Here is a 20,429-nt window from a genome sequence, read left to right as displayed (position 1 = left end):
TTCCTCAGTGCCCTGTACCAGGACAAGAGGCAGTGGCACAAACTGGAACACAAAAGGTTCCTCCTAAACATGAGGAAGCACTTCATTATTGTGCAGCTGATAGAGCACTGAAAAAAGCACAGGTTTCACAGGGAGGTTGTGGAGTCTTCCTTCTTGGAGATCTTCAAAAGTCAACACAACATAGCCCTGAGCCACCTGCTCTGGGTGGCCCTGCTTGAGCAGAGGGGTTGCATCAGATGCCCTCCAGAGGTCCCTTCCAACCTCAGCTCTTCTGTGATTTTGAGGCTATTCAAGTTATAGGAATGGTACTGAATACCATTATATACATGTACATACAGACTACTGTTATTCTGATGTTTGCATTAGGAACAGTCAGACTAAACTCATTTTTTTATTTAATGGACTGTAGCTATCTTATGGATGATACCTTAATGGGGGATTTGAATTATATTCTGGATATATCACTGCACAGGGTGAGTCTAGACTATAGTATCTATAGAATTATAATAGAATCATAGAACATCCTGAGTTAGAAGGGACCCATAAGGATTATCAAGTCCAAATCCTGGCACCACACGTCTGCTCAAAAGTTTAGACATTATGACTAAGTGCACAGTCCAATCTCTTCTTAAACTCAGACAGGCTTGGTGTAGTGACTACTTCACTGGGGTGCCTGTTCCAGTGTGCAACCACCCTCTCGGTGAAGAACCTATTCCTGATGTCCAGCCTAAACTTCCCGTGCCTCAACACCATTCCTGCGGGTCCTATCACTGGTGTTTAAAGAGAAAAGGTCACCTGCCTCTCCACCCCCTCCTCCCCCCCATGAGGAAGTTGTAGACCGTGATGAGGTCCCCCCTCAGCCTTCTGTTCTCCAGGCTGAACAGGCCCAGTGACCTCAGCTGCTTCTCATATGTCTTCCCTCTAGGCCTTTCACTATCTTTGCTGCCCTCCTCTGGACACTCTCCAACAGTTTAATGTGCTTCTTGTACTGTGGTGCCCAGAACTGCACGCATACTTGAGGTGAGGCCGCACCAGCGCAGAGTAGAGCGGGACAATCACCTCCCTCAGTTGACTAGCGATGCTGTGCTTGATGCATCCCAGGATATGGTTGGCCCTCCTGACTGCTCGGGCACGCTGCTGGCTCATATTCAACTTGCTGTCAACCCCAACCGTCAGATCCCTCTCTGCAGGGCTGCAGTGTCTCATTGCCCAGTCTGTGCGTATAGCCAGGGCTGCCCCGTCCCAGGTGCAGGACCCAGCACTTGCTTTTGTGTAATTTCATGCGGTTTGTGATTGCCCAGCTCTCCAATCTGTCCAGGTCTCTCTGCAAGGCCTTTCCACCCTCATCTGAGTCCACAACTCATCTAAGTTTGGTGTTGTTGGCAAATTTGCTCAGAACACCTTCTAGTCCTACATCCAAATCATTTATAAAAATCATTGAAGAGGACTGGCCCTGAAATGGAGCCTTGAGGGACCCCACTAGTGACCATCTGCCAGCCAGATGTGGCCCCACTTACCACAACCCTTTGAACCCTGCCCATCAGCCAATTGCTCCCACATTGTATGATGTTTTTAAGTTGTCCTACTGGATGCTTTGTGCAGTAGGATCCTATGGGAAACTGTCAAAAGCCTTGCTGAATTCCAAAAAGGTCACATCAGCTGATGTGACCTTTTCCATTGATCGACTAGATGGGTGATCTTGTCATAAAAGGAAATCAAATTTGTTAGGCAGGACCTACCCCTCATGAAACCATGTTGGCTGGGACCAATGACAGCATTATCCCACAGGATCAATAACAGGCTTCAATAACTTCAAGAATAATCTTCTCCATAATTTTACAAGGCACTGATGTGAGACTGAATTTGAATCATCTTCTGGTTATATCACTGCACAGGGTGAGTCTAGAGTGTAGTAGAATTACACTATGTCTATGAGATCACAGAGTCACTGATCCCTGCTCAAGGTGTTTGGGGTTGTTTCTCTCCAGAATGATAAAATTATTACAAAGGTAAGTCTTTTTACCTCTGTGTTGGATTTACATGACATGCTATTGGCAGTAGGAGGGTTGCAGGGATGTCCTCGGAGAGAGGAGATCAGGAGCTGCCTCTACGTTGGATAGAACCAGTTCCCGATGTCAGACCCACCACTGGCCAAAGCTGAGCCTAAGCTGGTGGAGCCTCTGTGATGAAATATTTTAAGAAGGGTAGAAAGTGTTGAACATCAATTGTAACAGAGTAGTGAGAAAAATATGACAACCCTGCAGTCAACCAAGATAGGTGAAGAAGGAGGGAGAGGAGATATTCCAGGCACCAGAGCAAGGAAACCCTTGCAGCCCTTGTGGAAGACCCTGGTGAAGCAGATAGTCCCTCTGCAACTCAGTGTACCATTTTGGAAGAGATATCAGCAGTGTAGACCATGAAAGACCTCACACCAGAACAGTTGTATATGTAATCTGAGGGAATCTGCAGCCCATAGAGAGCCCATACAGAAGACTGTTCTTGTCAGGAACTGGTGTGTTGTGTTCCTGCCAAAAGCCCACCTGCTGAAGCAGTCTGTTCGTGGAGCACTGGACACTGGAAGGGATCCACAAGGCCTAGGAAGAAGGAACAGCAAGAGAAGATGTTATTAGTTTTGTTTCTGACTATCCTATGGTGATATTAATTAGTAATAAATTAAACTGATCTTCCCCAAGTTGAGTGTCTTGCCTGTGACAGAATTTGGTGAATAATTTCCCTGTCCTTATCTCAGCCTATGAGCTTTTCCACCTTATTTTCTCCCCATCCTGCTGAGAAGGGGGAGTGAGCACCTGGCAGCCAGCCAAGGTCAATCCAGCACCGCATCCAATTCAGTGTTCAGATTTGCTCAAATCTTAACAGCAACATATGGATGTTTGATAGTCTTACAAAACATTAATTCTTTGTTCATGGTATAGAATATTAATGTACTGATTTTGCTGTGGGTGAGTTTTTGGGTAAATATGCTTACCTTTGAAATCGTCTATGGAGGCAATAGTCTGCTGTTAAAGACCAGGTTGCCAATACTTAATTTTTTAAAATACAAGTCTAAGTGTAAAGGTAAACACAGAACTGTAAAAGCTTGCTGCACAAGTCTTATCACAACATGCCAAGACAGGCTATCCTCTTTTTAAAGGGTAATTATGGCAATAATAGACCATTTATCTAATGATAGACTCCAACTGCAGAAAAGGAAAAATCCTTCTGTAACAATTAAATGGATTACAAATGGATTGTTCTGTTTTTTTTTTTTTTGTTTTTTTTTTTTTTTTTTTTGTTTTGTTTTGTTTTTTGTTTGTTTGTTTTTTTGTGTGTTTTTTCATTAACATTTGTAACATTTTATTCTTGCAACAGTGCTCAAGCTACTAACCTACCACTGTTGGTACCTGAAGAGGCATTACCTTTTTTTGATCACAAACATTTAAATAACTTCTGTAATGGGTCACTTGTTAGCTCACTGCTCAGGTATCAGCTTGTTCTATGCTCCAGTTTTAATGAGTGAAGTTCTACTTTCCAATGTTTTACTGGGTCTTTGCTAGGTAAAAATCTTATGGTGAATATAGTGTGGAAGATAAGCACTTCACAAACTACCCATGAAAAATATACTTTATCACAATGCATAATAAAAATTAAAATTTTTTTTGAAAAGCTTTTAGAATTATTTTGATGGACTAAGACTTTAGCTTTCGCTAAGGGGGGAAAGTGCTTTGTCTCTTATCACTATGTCTGTTAGGAAAGATTTAGCTGTTTTAGGATGTTGAATTTTTCATTTAAGGCTGTTTTTGCATTCTTGAACTTCTAAATGGACATTCTGGAGTCTGAAATACTCTATTCACAATGCATTCAAAAGCTTCATAGGCTTCCCCACTCAAATGTCTTATTTGTGAACCCTCCTTTTTGTATGTACCTATCCTGAAACAGAGATGTATGACTACTTTCTGAATGTATTAGAAGTAGTTTTGGGTGTCAGTGGTGGAGTAGCTTAATATCTTAACAGCTGCCCTTTGAGGATTTACTCAGTGTGCCAGGCCATCATATATTAGTTTGAAGCCATATTGGCTACATTGATCCTCCACAGTTTTAATTTAGAACTGTAAAAGCCTTCCTAAAATTCCTGCATAGTGAAGATCCAAAGGTTTTACTAATCCTGAAGAAGCTAAAACAGCCTGGTTACATAAATCTAACTTCCTCACCATTGCTCCAAGGACTGTGATACTCCACATGTATGCTATGAATATATGGGAATATTTCTAAATAGTTCTATAAATGCATAGTATTATCAATGACCTTAATGGTCACTTCCACTCATTACAGATGTGAAAGCACATCTAGTTACATACATTAAGCAGAAGGGGGAAAAAAAAAGAGACGGTAGTGGGGGGAGGAGGGCAGCCTGTAAGATAATATTGTTCAATCACTGAATCTTTCCTCTGAGGTTTTAAAGTGCTTGGAGCACATCAACACCCTTTTAACCTTTTCCACTGTTGGTTATATGAGCTTTGTCTTAAGTGATTATGGCTCACAATGATGCAGGGAAATGGACAAATAGTATCTGACAGATTGGAAGAGAAGGCTGGGGTAGATTGGAGGAAGTCTCTTATCACAAAGCTCACAGTTCTTGCCATATTCATTCTTGCTTATGAAAGATGACAAAATAATGCCAAATTAAGAAAGAAGCTTCCCTCATTTTCTCCTACTTTTCAGACACAAATTACCTAATAGAATCATATAACCATTAAGTTTGGAAAAGACCTCCAAGATCATCTTGTCCAGCCATGACCCTACTACCAATGTCACCCAAAACCACATCCCTAAGGACCAGGTCCAACCTTTCCTTAAGCACCTCCAGGGATGGTGACTGCACAACCTCCCTGGGCAATCTGTTCCAATGTATGACTGTTCTTCCTGAGAAGAATCACAGAATCATCTAGATTGGAAGAGACCTCCAAGATCACAGAGTCCAACCTCTGACCTAACACTAACTAGTCCTCCACTAAACCATATCACCAAACATCTTTTAAAGACCTCCAGGGATGGTGACTCAACCACTTCCCTATTTCAATGCCTAACAACCCTTTCGGTAAAGTTCTTCATGTCCAACCTAAACTTCTCCTGGCACAACTTTAGACCATTCCTGCTTGTTCTGTCACTGAGCACGTGGGAGAATAGACCAATCCCCACCTAATTTCCAATCTAAACCTCCCCTAGCACAACTTGAGGCCATTCCCTCTAGTCCTATTGCTAGTTATCTGCAAGGATACTTTACAGAGAAAATCTGCATCTGTATAGAAATACACTGACATAATATGTGCCTTGTTATTTATTTAAGGCATCTTCACTCATACATTATTCTAGGCAACCTTCAAAATGTTGCGTTGAATAGTAGACATCACAGGCATTCGTATCCCATTTCTCTTGCACTATTCTAATTTTTGCTCCATGTCACACCAATGTAAATAGAATAATTACCACAATTTACAGCAAGGTAACAAAGGACAAAACTATTCATGCTGATTAGAAATTATGTTAGTGACTGAAAGAACCTTTAGGATTAAAAATGACTCTTGCTTTAAGAAGCAACATAGTGGTCTTAGACACCCGTAGCTGGGTGGGTACCCAGATAAATGCAATAAAAACAGAGAGGAAGTGTTGTTGATGAGAATCCTTGTATTTTATTTTATTTATTTATTTATTTATTTAATATTTCTTACCAGGACTTTCGTGAGAAAGCAGAGCATATAAACTGTGGATTTGAACATGTTTGAATGATAGGACAGGTTCTCCTCAAGAAGTTTTTGTTGGAAATATTTGAATACATTGGTCTTTAGGCTCAATTAAATGAATGTATGGAATTTTGTTTATTCTTTTATGGGTTTTAAAAAGAGAGATGGATGATGATCTCATATCTGTACCAACCCAAGAATTTGAAGCATTCTTCTCCTGTGAAAGCCCTCTGAGAGAAGGAAATGATAACCACAGTCAAGGACTTGGGGCTAGATTAAATAAAGCGGGGATTAAACCCACTTCCCTGATTTGTGAATATTTGGCAGAACTTCAGTGAGGATAAGAGGGCTTGGAAAGTTCACCTGCAAACCCATCTAAAAACATAAAATGCAGTCTGTCACCACCAATAAAATCAATTAATTCAAATATCAGGCAAATCAGAACAAGCATATGCTATGGACCCTTTAGAAAGGGTAACAAGTATTAATGTTATCTGAGCACTGACTGATTATTTGGAAGTAATATGGGAAATAGTGCCTCTTTCATCAGTTAGATTATAATTCAGTCATTACATCAAAATTAAGATTCAATTCATAAGGTATGGAAATCAATGTAAACAGACTAATTTAAACTCTATTATTTAAATCCTCTTCAACACTTAAAATTACAACTTTTCATTTGCAGCATTTCTTGTTTCTGAGTGTATGACTATACATAGTACCATGGCTATACATGGTAGTATGCACATGGCTTCTGGGTAATCAGGCATCAGTAACAGAAATGCCCCATTTCCACCACCCTACCCAGACATCCTGAGGCTGGGGCTGATCCAAGTTCCTTTTCCCAGGACTGATCATGACACCCAACCACAGGAAATATTTGGAAATAGAGTGAACCACTTTTTGAAGTGGTCTGAGAGCAGGTTATAGTATCTGCTCCATGTGCCATCCTCTCACATGGCAACCAGCTTCCAGCTGGCATTCTGATGTTCAAGTCACACTCCTGCTTTTTCATGCATCAACCAAAGTTCTTCCATATTTTGAGCTCCTTCATCCGCTGCCTCCTTTTACTCTGGATTGACTTTACCTTGTTGAATTAATCTCCCGAACATCTTCACCAACCTATCATAATTTCTTCAGCTCCAAATGTCTGCTTTTATTTCCATCCTAGTCTTCCTGCTTCAGCTCTGTTAAAACAGGGCAAAGCATTATTCCCCTGAGACAGCATGATTAGAAGTCATTAATTGCCTAATACCATCTAGGAGCATATTTTTATTGCTTTCAGCTCCTAAACCAAACACTGGAATTTAGTAAGAAACATCCCATCTCTTTTGATCCCTTAATTCCTCTCAAATTATGGACCCTGCAACAGACTTACTTGCAACATTCATTTATTTGGATTTTTTTCTTGAACATGTGTCATGTACCTCCAGGTTTATCTAATCAGTTTGAATTCTGGACTTAATATGAAGAAAATTTATATTCCAGCTAATCAAAAGAGTAAGGTTCTTAATTATAAAATTGGAAATACCTACATAATAAATCAATAAAATAAGGAAACAATCTTAACATATGTTATGCTAGCTATCACATGGGAGGGTATTTCTCAACTAGTGAACTGAGAAGCTGCTGAATGAATTTATTCTTCTCTCGTAAAGTACTTCTGCCTTTCATTTATATTTGAGGACTTCCTGCTGAATGTTGACAAAGTTTCAAACCATGTTTTAGGAATTCTTTTATTTCTCTACTGTTTGAGAGCTCTGGGAATAGCATGGCCTTTCTTTTAGCTGCTTGGTGTCTATCAGATTGCTAAAGAAATGTTCTTATGTTTATTTGAGGATAAATATCTTTAGGTACAGAGGAATTGTGGAGTGATGATTCTTCTACCCTGTTTACCTTTTCTCTCAGGAAATCAGCTGAATTGCAGTGATAAAAATGAATTACAGTAGTAAGCCTACAATGTGCCATTCTGCAAGCTACATATCATGAGATGTTTTTGGCACAAGCAGCCATTTTATTTCTGGCTTACTGGCATATTATAGAGACTACATATAATACTTTAATACACTTTTGAGGCTGGGTCACTGTGTCACAGTCCTATTCAGTGAAGCACTTAAGCATCTGTATAATATGAATAATGTGTTTAGGTCCCTCAGGTGTCAATGGAAATTAAGCTGTCTTGAGCAGGGATTTATTCCTAAACCATGTTCCTAAAATAAAATATTCTCCTTTACTCTTGTCAGGGCTAAAATAAAATAAAATGAAACACTTGGCATACAGGGTTTTAAGTGGTTTTGTTTGTTTGCTTGTTTGTTTTGAAAGCTTTGTTGTTGTTGTTGTTATTTTTCTATTCATTAAATGTGTTTGCCTGCAACTGTGCAAATATTAAACTTTACTTAAAATCTCTGAGATGGGTAACCATAGTAATTTACACAGTTGGATCTGATAAGCCTTCACTGAAATAGTGTCACCTTCGTTTCTGTAGAACATTGATTATTAACAGAACCAAAAGCACTTCAATTAGTGTCACCTAGTGAAAACAAAACAGCTATTGCACCTATGTGAGCCTGCTAGATTTTGAATAAGGGTGACAGTAACAGTATATCCAAGCTCTCTAAGTCATTCTTACACACCACACAACCCCTTAACACTGAAACCACACTTTGTTTTAAACTCCGTAGTCCATTCTCAATCCTGTCTCCAAACTTGTCCTATCTCCACAGTAAAAATGACTTGTGATGGCAGCCCAGCCAATCTGTTGTGAGAGGTTAAGTCAGAGGGTATATCTTCCTCTACTTGCTTTCCTAAATATGATCCTTTTGTAGTGTGGAATGTACCCATTCAGCACAGGAGCTCAGCAGGGACAAACCCTTGAAACAGTAACCCATCAACTATCTATTCTCCACTTACAGCTTTCTTCCACTTTTTACTAATCTCTATCTCCCTCTTTCTCTTATTCTCTCTTCTCCCGCTCTCACCAAGCAAATTTACAGACCTTTTCCTATGAGAAAATGTCTTTTCTTTCCTCCATCCGGGAACCAGCTTTCTTGTTCTCAAGAAACAAGCAGCACAATGTTGGCATTCTTCTGTCACATCAGCTCCCAGTTTTAATCAAAAAACCTTTCAGGAACATCAAAATAAAGGGGAAATGAGTTATGTTTCCAACTAGAAGCCAGAATTAATTCAAGATCTGCATTGAGACTAGGTGGTTCTTATTTCTTTTCCATGCTAACCAGGAGCCTTGGTCTCATTTCATAGCTGGTAATTTCTAATGCTTTTGGAAAAAAAAACAGACAACCTGCTGTTCCCAGTCATCTTTATAATATTTTCCAGCACTGGAAATTGTTGACTAGCACAGCCTTTGAACAAAAGCATTCACTATGCTAAATTTAGACTACAGTCCTGTTGCAAGTGTATTTTAAAAGGGCAATTACTGGATTAGAACCATTTTAACCACCTGGGTCAGAATAAGTCTTTTTTAGTGGTCTTTCAGAACATGTTCCCTTCTAGAAAGAAGGATGCAGGCAACTGTGCAGCTAGTGTCTTTTATCTATAGTGGAGTATACGGGGCCAGCATGCTTAATTAGGAATATTCAGAGGAATAACAAGAGCATCCACAGGAATACCTGCTCTAACATATTAATGTCTCAGTTTCAGGAACTCAGACATCCCAGTTCTGCAGTCTGTATGATGCAAGTATCTCAGCTTCTAAAGGAATGTATGCCTTAAGTAAAAGCACAGGGAATAGAAAAGAGACAAAAATAGATACAGTCTTGAGTCTATGAGGATCTGCCAGTGCTTTACAGAGAAGCAGTTCTGAGTAGTTTAGGCATATGCCTTGCCCTTCCACTTGGACTCAGGATCAGACATAAATCCCTGGAACGGAATGGTTTTACTAATAGAGAAGTAGCCTGATTATGGAACAGCATATGGAACCAAATGAACAGCAGTGCCTACTGTATAACCCCATGAAAATGTCTATAGAAAAGAAGAAATTTGGATATGTCTGAAATGAGTTAATTTTAATACACTCCAGGTAGCTCATCACTTATACAATTTTTCCTCATCATCTGCCAGAGCTACCTTGGCTCTGTATTAATCACAGAAGAAATCCATATAATCTAGATTAGCCTCCACATGCCAAAACTAAAATGCAGTTTAAGACTTAAGGCTGCAATTTAGAACTCAAGTATCATCCAAAATGACCTGAAGTGTTGCTTTGGAAGGTCATTCGTGATGTGTCATATCAGCCAGTTCTGGCCATGTATCTTGAATGCTCTAAAATATCTCTAATGCCTTTACATGGCTAAATCTAGAATACTGAACTGTACTTTATTTGTCTTTTTAAAGGTGAATTGTACTATTCAGTATTTTCTCTCAATGGTGTTGTATTGTCAATAAATACTAGAGGAAGTTAAATACTTGTCTTACATGTAAGAGCATTTCATGTAGGTATATTAATCTTGTCATAAACACTATGCCAAGTCTATTTTTTGAAGGTGTCTTAATGTCTACAAAGGAGGCACTTTGGATCTTGACTGTAGCACCTGAGAGCACTAATCTCTTAGACACCATATCACCAAAGAATAAATCTGAGGGTGGAATAGATAAGAATAAGCAGCCAAGGGCTTTTAAGAAAATGAGATATCATTGATCAATTTGGTGACCACTGCTATCACAGAATCACAGAAACACAGAATTGTAGGGGTTGGAAGGGATCTCGAAATATCATCGGATCCAACCTCCCCTGCCAAAGTAGGTAACCTTAGAGCAGTTATGGTCAATGGCCATAGCCTGGTGTGAGCTTGCTTATTTATAAGCAGCTCAGGGAACAGTTTTAAGGAATGATTTAAAAGTTAAAGAGATGGCCTTGTAGATGTGTCATGAGCAGCAGCATGGAAAGGAATATGAATATGCTCATTCTTAAGTTGAGCAAGTGACCATATTTTGACAAGTTGGGAAGGAAAGTATTTCCATAGTTGTAAGGTTGAGGTTTGAGTCAGGTCCACTAAACAGAGCTACAAAAAGAAATCTTTAGAAAATCACACAGTTTTCTAAAGTGCACACATTCTAATCAGACCTTTTCCATGGCATTTCTGTTATAAAACTGGTAATTATATTGGAATTTCAGAAACAACTTGTAGGGATCCCAAAACACAGGGAGGAGTCCCTCCCAGGGCAGAAATATTAAATTGGCTGGAAGAGTTGTTGGCTTTAAAAAGCATCCAAGACTATATTGTGATCATAATGAGATTTTCTTACATTTTTCTAAGATTTACATGAGAGCTCTGCAGGAACATGGGCCAGTTATCAGATAACTCACAGAAAAATATCTTGTTTACTGTGACAGGCTTTTCCTGAGAGATCCAGATATATTTCATGAGCACATGTAGTTTGACCTTTAAAAATGTTGTTTCTTAAGACGTTAAAAACTGATAAGTACATAAAATATCTTTGCATTATGCAAAATATAACCATATTTTCATGCAACCATTTATATGTAGCCAGATCTGTTTAAAATAAATTATGAAGTTTCATTTAATTCATTCATTGTAGAAATATTTTACTAAGCTACAGTACTATGTTACAAAGTGAAACTAATTCTGACAAGTCAGTCTAATAGAATGAACTCTATATAGAGTATACTTTATTCCAATTTAGCTGTTAACATCCCTACCCTGCAGCCTCAAGTGGAAATTTTAATACCATGATGAATCTTTGTGGGAAAAGAGACTCCTTGACACTGAAGTTGTTTATATGCTTTTGGGATGTTAATGGTTCAGGTATGGATTTAACACCTCCACATTTCTGAATTGTGAAATAATCACTACAGATTACTGTAACTGCAACAGATTGCATCTATTCATCTAGGTTCTTCTGTAGGTTGCCAAGCAGGCTCATGTTTAGCTACAATAGATTTAAAGGGAAAAAAAAAAAAAAAAAAAAAAAAAAAAAAAATAAATAAAACATACTTGTAATCACATGTAAGAAGGCAATGTGTTTCTTTAATAAATTACATCTTTCATGAGTAGCCAACACAAACAACTGAATTTTCTTGAAACCGGTCAGTTTTCACTTTCTATTTAGACATGAATTTGGTGACTGCACCAAAGAGACTGTTGGGAACAAATAACCTACTGGCTATTGGAAAATCAAGCCCCTTACATTTCTAAGTGGACCCTTTTGTGCATTTTAAAACTGTTTAATTTATGCATTAAAATTACAGCTTATATCCCTTTCACTTACTATAATTTGAAAGGCCTAGAAACTGAAATATTTCATTTTCTTAATTCAGAACTTGTTGGGATATTCAATAACAGCATTAATTGAAGAGAGATTTATTGCATTCAAGCTGTTTTGAAGCATTTCCTTTTCAACGAACATTTTGCTAACTTCAGGAAAGGGTTAAGTGGACTTTTCTCTAGAGACCTAAAGTTCTAGGCTCCCTCTGCATATTTAAGGCAATGAAGTCACAGATTCCATTCTCTCCCTTGGAAGAGGGATTCAGCTGGGAAGCTGTAATGAATTTATGAAGTCCCAGACCTGCACCGTGAGGAGCATGGTGGCCCCAAAGCTCACTTCAGGAACAGTCTTCATTTACTTAGTCTTTCATGCTCTTTCATTATTTCACTGTTTATAGAAACAATCTTATCTGAAGAGAGATGCAACTGTTCATTGAAGTACTCATTTTTGGCAAATTGCACCATTATTGGTTTTAGTGAGAATTCTGAGGCATGTCTCCCTGTCCATAAGGTTTCTGTGAATAATTAGAAAATAATAATAATAATAATAATAATAATAATAATAATATGATGATGATGATGATGATGATGATGATGATGATGATGATGAAGAAGAAGATGATGAAGAAAGCAAAGATTAAGGAAAAAAAAAAAAAACACAGAAAAGAACACAAAATTTTAGATCCATTTAACACTTTGGAAACATGGGATTTTCGATCTGATTGAAATAACTCAGTTCTTGCAGGAAAATCTAAGTTCCCAGAAACCTGACAATCTGCCTTTAGTTGATGCTACCTCTCTTTGCTGCTATCCTCAAAACTCATTTTGATTTGGAATCAAATTTTGAATTTCCACTCCTGATCTTTTTCTTTTCTTATTCAAATAGTTGAATCAATTTTTTTTTTTATTTATTCTGTATAATAGACCTGAAAATATACAGTTTTCCAGAGTCAGTGGTTGAATTACTAGTGGATCTGATATACATATATACATAGGCTTCACTTGAAACAACATATGTTACCTCCTTGATGGAGGCAATTTATTACAATTCAGCATGACACTAGTTTAGGTTTTATTCTATTTTTATTAATATTTAATTCCTTTTTCTTTATTTTTGTTAAAGTTTGCCAGGGATTTTGGATGTATAAATTAAAGTTTGTTGTCAGACACATCTTCCAAGCTAAACATTAACTTCTTTTTTTATCATATTTGGAAATGAGTCATTTTTCCACACCTTAGTTCTCCCCTGCTCCCCAGAAATGAACTTGTTATCACTTAAAAATACGTATTGTTTTCATGAAGTGAGATAAGTGATCCCAGACTCATTCATGAAACCAGCTCCAAGCTATCAGGGTTATCTTTAGATCATATATAGAGAAACTCTTGGTTTGAATCCAAGAGCTGCCAATTATCAGCAATTCTGAAACCTTCAACAGCAGATATCTTTGAGGCTCAGAAAGAACCGTTGGGCCTTCTCTCACTTGTGATTTCTCTTCATTCATCCTATTGTGTTCTCCCTTGCCATAATGAATTGCTTTCTGCTCTCTTCTTAACTTTCTCTTCAGTTTAACTGTTCAAAGTATCATTTTCCATTTTTAGTAGTTTAAGGAATTCAGTCCTTTTTTGAACCCTATTTTTGCTTTCTCTTTTTTCATGACTACATCAGGCAGAACACTTGTCATCACTTAACATTTCTTTCATTACTGTACTATTTTGCTGAACCTGTACAACTGACAAAATGCAGACTTCTTCCTCATTAGCAATCATTCCAGGCTTCAGTGCCCACTTACTCAGTTTGCAAGCATACATACGTGTGCTTCTACATGTGCAACTGAAATCCCTACTCAGAGAATATGAAGTTATCATTATAGCCTTAAACTGAACCTTTTAAAATTCATATTGAGAAATAAAGAGAGCTCTTCAAAAGCTGGACAGATTTAGAATAGAGGCCTCAGAAATGTTTCTTCAGCTGCTTTACTGTTTTGTGCAAGTTCTTAATAACATCTGACAATGAAAGTATAAACACTTGTGCTAGAGTTTCTGCAACAGACATCAATAGCTGAGTTTGCAAATGTCAATATAGAAAGATAAGTCCTTCCAGGGTGTGATACACTTGACCTATCTTTGACATCTGTTTTAAGATGTGATGAAATATGCCTCTGTTAAATAACTTCATTGTCTGCAAATAGAGTCTTCAGTGGCCAGACGGAGATTCTTGATGTCTAGATTTGTCAGATGTACCCTATACTTACTTTCAATTTGTATAAATAATTTGAATCTTTAAACCCAAAGCATATACAGGCAACCCCAAATCACTATAAAACATATTCAGAAGAGATCAAACCATTAGAATTTACCAAGAAGAGAGAGGTATCAGTAATATTAGTGAATTAAGTTAATGGTATCAGCCCACTGTAAGAGCTTGTTCGTAACATCTCAGAATAGTGAGCAGTTAAGCATCACACAAGCTTAAGCAGCTAAGCATCACACAAGGTTCACTCACTCCCCCCACAGAAAGATGGGAGAAAGAATCGGAAAAAGGTAAAACTTGTGGGTTGAGATAAAGACTATTTAATAGAACAGAAAATGAAAGAATAGTAATATTAATAAAATTAATAAAATTAATAATACAGTGGTATACAAAACAAAGAGCACACAACACCAATAGATGACCAGCCAGCCCTTGAGCAGCGGCACTTCCCGAAGCCAACTGACCCTATTTTTATTGTTCATCCCATGCCATATGGTATGGGATATCCCTTTGGCAAGTCTGGTCCAGCTGTCCTGGTTCTGTCCCCTCCCAGCTTCTTGTGCACCCCCATCCTCTTCACTGACAGGGTGGCATGAGAAGCAGTAAAATCCTTGGCTCTGCTTTTAGCACTGTTCTGCAACAACTAAAACTTCAGTATGTTATCAGCATTATTCTAATAGAATCATAGAATTATACATGAATTATACACAGAATTATAGAATGGCTTGGGTTGGAAGGGACCTTAAAGACCATCTAGTTCTAATCCCTCTGCCATGGGTGAGGATGTCATCCCATAGACCAAGCTGCCCAGGTTGTTCATCCAAAGTGGTCTTGAATACAAGCCACAACTATATAAGCCACAACCAAAGCAAATGGTCAACAAAGTTATTAGGAATCTGGTAGTTTTAAAAACAGAGCATTGTCTAGATTTATTCAGAAAATCACCCTGAAAAACATTTAATAAACCCAGAATCTTCTTATATTACATTAAATTAAAAAAAAAAAAATACTTTCCTCACAAGTATTTTTATCGATACATAGAAGATTACTTTTAGAACTGTATCAACTAGACTAATGGTAGGAAAAAAAAAAAAAAAAAAGTAGGCAGCTAAACCATTCCAGTCTGCTATTTCTAAAGATAATAATAATAATAAAATAATAAAATAATAATAATAATAATAATAATACAGGAGTAAAATTATAAGTTCTGGGAGTAATATTTATATAGGCATAAAGCTTTTACAGAAGTCTTTTTAGTAGGTAAGATTCACACAAAACACTAATTTGAATTAAACTGTCAGACTAGACATTGGCCAAGTTTAGATTGCATGTTGAGCAAAGTTCATTGTCACTTCTCCATACCTGATATTGGTAATATAAAACTGATGAACTGTAACAGATCAACTTTTGTTGTTTTTGTTGTTTGGTTTGGTTTGTTTTTCATTATTTCTGATCAAACGTGCTTTTCTAATTGAAATTCCCACCAAAGAGGGGGAATTATATTTTAATACATCCATCTTCAGACGTACAAACTATAAAATATTTTGGTAACAAAGTGCTTTTACAACTCCATTTACTATAAGTCTAGCAGTGTTGCAACAGAATGAATGTCAAGGCTCATTAATCTGTGCTCATAACACTTACAGAACTAGAAAGTTTTTTACCAATAAACATTACAGAAGTACCTGAATTTTTTAGACTTCTAAGTTAGTCATGATCTTTCCATTAAGATTAATATTCCTATTTAATGTGAAATTAGACAGCCCATTTCTGCTAGCAAGATCTTTAAGATTTCCACTGGGATGTGCTCTTAGAATTTAAGGCACTGTCCTGCCACAATGGAGAGAATGATTAAAGCTTGCTCAATGTTTGAAGTGTTGGGTTGGTTTAAATGGGTTTTGTATCTGACATTTTTAAAGCAATGACACACAAACAACCGATTTGTTTGAGTCATAAAAATACAAGGATTTATTCACACAAGCTAAATGAGGGTTAAACTGGGTTAAATACATCTGTATTAGGCATTTACTTTTTTTTTTATTCTTGTCTATAAATGTTTGAAGCTGGCAATGTTTTGATCAGTTTGATTTACTTATTTTATCACTTTTAGTCATGTAGAAAACATCAAAATACTGGTATTCAGTATATTGAGTGACAGTGAACTAATGCAGTATTAGATAGAGAAGGTGGAGTTTGGGCTTAGTGATTTTTATGGTTGGTAAGACTTATCATCCCCAAAGAACACTTTTATAACAATGTTTACACATTTGTCTTACTATTTCAGCATTCACAATGAAGTTTATAATCTCCAATATCTTTCAGTGGTTTCTTCTGGAAAGGTCAGCATAATGACCTTGTTTAAAGATACAGCAAGACTTTGTGGATAAATTTAAAAATTTGCCTACTATATCATTCTTCCTTCATCTAATTACATTAGATGGATGAAAAAATCCATTTATATTTCACACATTTAAGTGTTTAAACAGAATTAACAGATAGATATGATTTTTATTATCATTTCCATTTAATGAACTCTGGGCTTCAGCACAACTTTTAGTTGTAGTACACTTGCTAGTACTTTAGTTTTAGGGAATATTTTTGTTCAATTAATGAATTTTAATTGAACATCTTTTTCATTAAATGGGAACTGTCTATCTTCAAAAAGATCAGTGGCAACTGAGAAATTATTTCAGAAACAAGGCAATTTTGTCTGCCTTTCAGAATACAGGCAAGAGTATTCAAATCTTATGTTCTAGTTCAGCTAGTTCTAGTCTCCAATTAAGCAAAAAAAAAAAGAGTGCTTCACTTCCAGAGAGTTTATTTGGTTCATATCAAGTACTGAAGCCAATCTTGCTTAGTAACATCAACTAATTAATACCAGATAATTTTCCTCTTCTACAGAATTCCTTTTCATCATCCTTTTCTGTATGTGAAGGCCTTCTGGCCAGGCACTGCTGTAGGCAAGCCAATGTCTTTAGGAGCATTACTTACTTATGCCAGGAGGGCTGCCAGGAAAATGCATGAAATTACTTGCACATCCCATAAATGCAGGAATTTATTTATTTCCTTAAACTTTTTACAATATTTATCCTGCAACACTTTTCAGATGCTTGTATTTCTTGACAGTATTTGATCACCTACTACTGAAATGTTAATTATTTTTGATTATTTGGTAATGGACCTGTTTACTTGCTGTTTGTACTGGATTTGGCAGTTAACTGGAGTTAACTTTCTTCATAGCAGCCCATACCAAGTTGCGCTTTGCATTTGTGGCTAAAATGGTATTGACGCACATATGTTTTGGTTACTGTTAGACATTTCTTTCACAGCTTTAAGGGTTTCTCTTCAGCCTCCTCCTGCCAAAGGCCAGTAGTCTGGGGATGGTCAAGAGACTGGGAGTGGACACAGCTGGGACAGTTGACCTAAACTGAACAAAGGGGTACTCCAGACAATGTGACATTGTGGTCAGGAATAAAAGCTGAGGGAAAGGAGAGGATGTAGGGACATTCATGGATTCATGGTTATGGCATTTATTTACATGAGCAACCACTCAGCATACTGAAGCACTGCTTTCCAAAAATTGTCTGGATATCTGCCTGCATAAATAGTGAATATTTCCCTCTTTTTGTTTTGCTTCAATACAAAGCTTTTGTTTTTCTTATTAAATTGTCTTTATCTCAACCGAAGGCTTTTCTATCTTATTTCTCCCCTCTCCTGTTGAGGACAGTGAGTGACAGGGTGGCTGTATGGGGTCTGGCAGCCAGCCAAGGTCACCCCGGCACGCTGTTGATTAGGTGGGGCAAAATAACATCTAATTAAGTACAGGATTCATCTAATAGAATGACTTTACTGACTCCAGCCCAGTCAGAGACAGGGCTTCCTATGACTGATTTAACTTGCTGATAATTGCATTTGACAAGACAGAGTAAAGAACATATTCTCTTGGTAAGGTTCTCCCCTTTTTCTCTAAGCTCTTCTTTTAATTAATTAATTAATTATTATTATTATTATTTTACATTTAACATTTAATAAATATAAATAAATTTAACATTTCTATTTAATTTCAGAAGGTCCTTTGCCAGTATGCATTCCCTTCTAAGACATCACTAGCTATGCATTAATCTCCTCCCTTCCCTTCAAAAAAAAAAAAAAATATTTTAATACTATTGCAATGACTTTCTGTGACATATGAAACCTGTTTGTCTGAAAGAAAACAACTTGAAAATATGCATTAACAAAGAGTTCATCTGCCTTCTTAGTCACTTACTTTGTGACAAAAACTCATCACAGCTCTAACTTACGATGAGAGATACTATAAAGTCAAAAATATGTATGATAGAGGAGCAGACAAATCAAAGTTACTGACTAAACACATACAGTTTATTTGAGTTAGGCTATTACCCTAAAGGAGGGTATAGCGAGATAGGGATCAGGCTCTTCTCTCAAGCAGCAAGTGATAAGACGAGGGGAAATGGCCTCAAGTAGTGTCAGGAGAGGGTTAGGCTGGATATTAGAACAAATTTCTTTAGTGAAAGAGTTGTGTGGCATTGGAATAGGCTGCCTAGTGAAATGGTTGAATCACCACTCCTGGAGGTGTCCAAGAAACTCGTAGATATGAAACATGTAGATTAGGAACTTAGTAGCATAGTGGTGGACTATGTGGTGGACTTATAGTGGTGGACTTAGTGATGGACTTCAGTACTAGGTTAAAAGTTAAACTAGATGATCTTAGAGGTCTTTTCCAACCTGAATGATTCAATGATTTATGATTCTATATGTCAATAAATCATTTGCTATTAAATAGATACATCTTTCAGCAAAGAGATATTTCTTTCAGAAACATGATTAATAATTAAAATTACAAAACCTTAGTGGCTTCTTATAGTGTTAAAATTAGGGCAATAAAGGCAAAACAGATGTATGCCAGAATAGAAGTGGTTTTATTCCTTTTTTCTTTGTAAGAAGGGAAGAGAATTTGGAAGAAAAAAAGAAAGAAAGAAGGGAGAAATCAAGAAAAATGTTGTAAGGCAGAAAAATTAGAAATTCTTCATCAGATAACTACAAGACCCCAGAGAAAGCTGTAGGCCTCAAAGACTTTTTTTTTTCTTTTGTTATACTTCAATCGAAAGCACAACACAATCTTAATAACACAGGGGACGGGAGAGAAAGAAGATAGAGACAAAAGAAGAGGTACATTGCCAGGCAGATTACAACATGAGGCAGTGACAGTCAAGGAGTAGAATGTGTTGAAGAATTCCTTTTGACAAGGGGAAGAGACAGATTACACAAACAGCAGGAGAAGATAAGGTCTATAGTTCTTGAGAGCCATAGAGCCAAACCATTATTTCTGTCTCCTATCCCAGGGCCTCCCATTGAGAATGAAAGAAAAAATAGTTTGAGAACCACTAGACATATCTGGAAAGAAATTTAGTGTTGTTGCTGTCTGAAGAATAATTCCCCCCCCCACCTCCCCAGCTGTCTACAGGGAATTTGGTGGATGGTGAGGTTGGGTGGCCCAAAGCATAATAGATATCTAAGAGCCTAGGGAAGAGGTCTATATTTTTGTTTAGTAATGACCTACATGATGTGAACAAGACACCTCACCTGTGAGGCACAACTCTCATCCCAGTCAGACCTACAACATCAAACAAAGATTCTCTTCTATTCATAATTATTTCTCAGTTGTAGTTCACAGATTTCCCAGCCTCATGGTCTTCCCCCAAGCTCAGAAGTACCTTATTAACCTGTGTTATGAAGCCAGTCTTTCTTGTCTTCTGAAGTTCTCTTCTCTGTTCTTCCCACTGTGTACTTCTGGGTGTTTCCTCAAGCTGTGTGTCATGCTGTAAACAAACTGTAATAGTCGCTCTCTATGATGCCTCAGAGAGTAAATTCCATGACCTTTTTCAGGGTCTTTCTACTTTTTTTCAAGGCAAAAGAATAGTAATTTGAGGTTCTGAACACCTTGAGGTCAAACCTATTTCCAGAGAAGCATATTAATGTTTCTATAACTACATTGCACAGTGGCAGAATGTATCACATTCACTAATTTTTTGGAGCTTCTTTTTCCCCTTCCGTTTTTACCCAGGGTCTAAAAGATAGGCAAAGCTTTGAGAACTGCCGCTACTGGGTGAGTCTTATCCCAAGTGTACAACATAAATCAGGGCAGGGGATGAATGGCTGATTGTTTCTGTTCTAAAT

The 20,429-nt window shown here is 37.3% G+C and overlaps 1 long non-coding RNA gene across 1 annotated transcript; it reads right to left on the bottom strand.

Annotated features, from left to right (window-relative positions):
- Positions 1–6,802: 6,802 nt before the first annotated feature.
- LOC116500918 lies at positions 6,803–20,228 on the bottom strand. The gene is made up of 3 exons (XR_004254356.1): positions 19,967–20,228; positions 8,734–8,858; positions 6,803–6,925 (listed from the first exon to the last, which is right to left on the bottom strand). It is a non-coding gene; the product is annotated as an uncharacterized LOC116500918 (long non-coding RNA).
- Between the last annotated feature and the right edge of the window lie 201 nt (positions 20,229–20,429).

Source organism: Aythya fuligula, chromosome 1 (genome assembly GCF_009819795.1).
Source record: "Aythya fuligula isolate bAytFul2 chromosome 1, bAytFul2.pri, whole genome shotgun sequence".
NCBI lineage: Eukaryota > Metazoa > Chordata > Aves > Anseriformes > Anatidae > Aythya > Aythya fuligula.
Note: the sequence above shows the minus strand (reverse complement) of the source record. Positions and strands in the feature narration are given on the sequence as shown.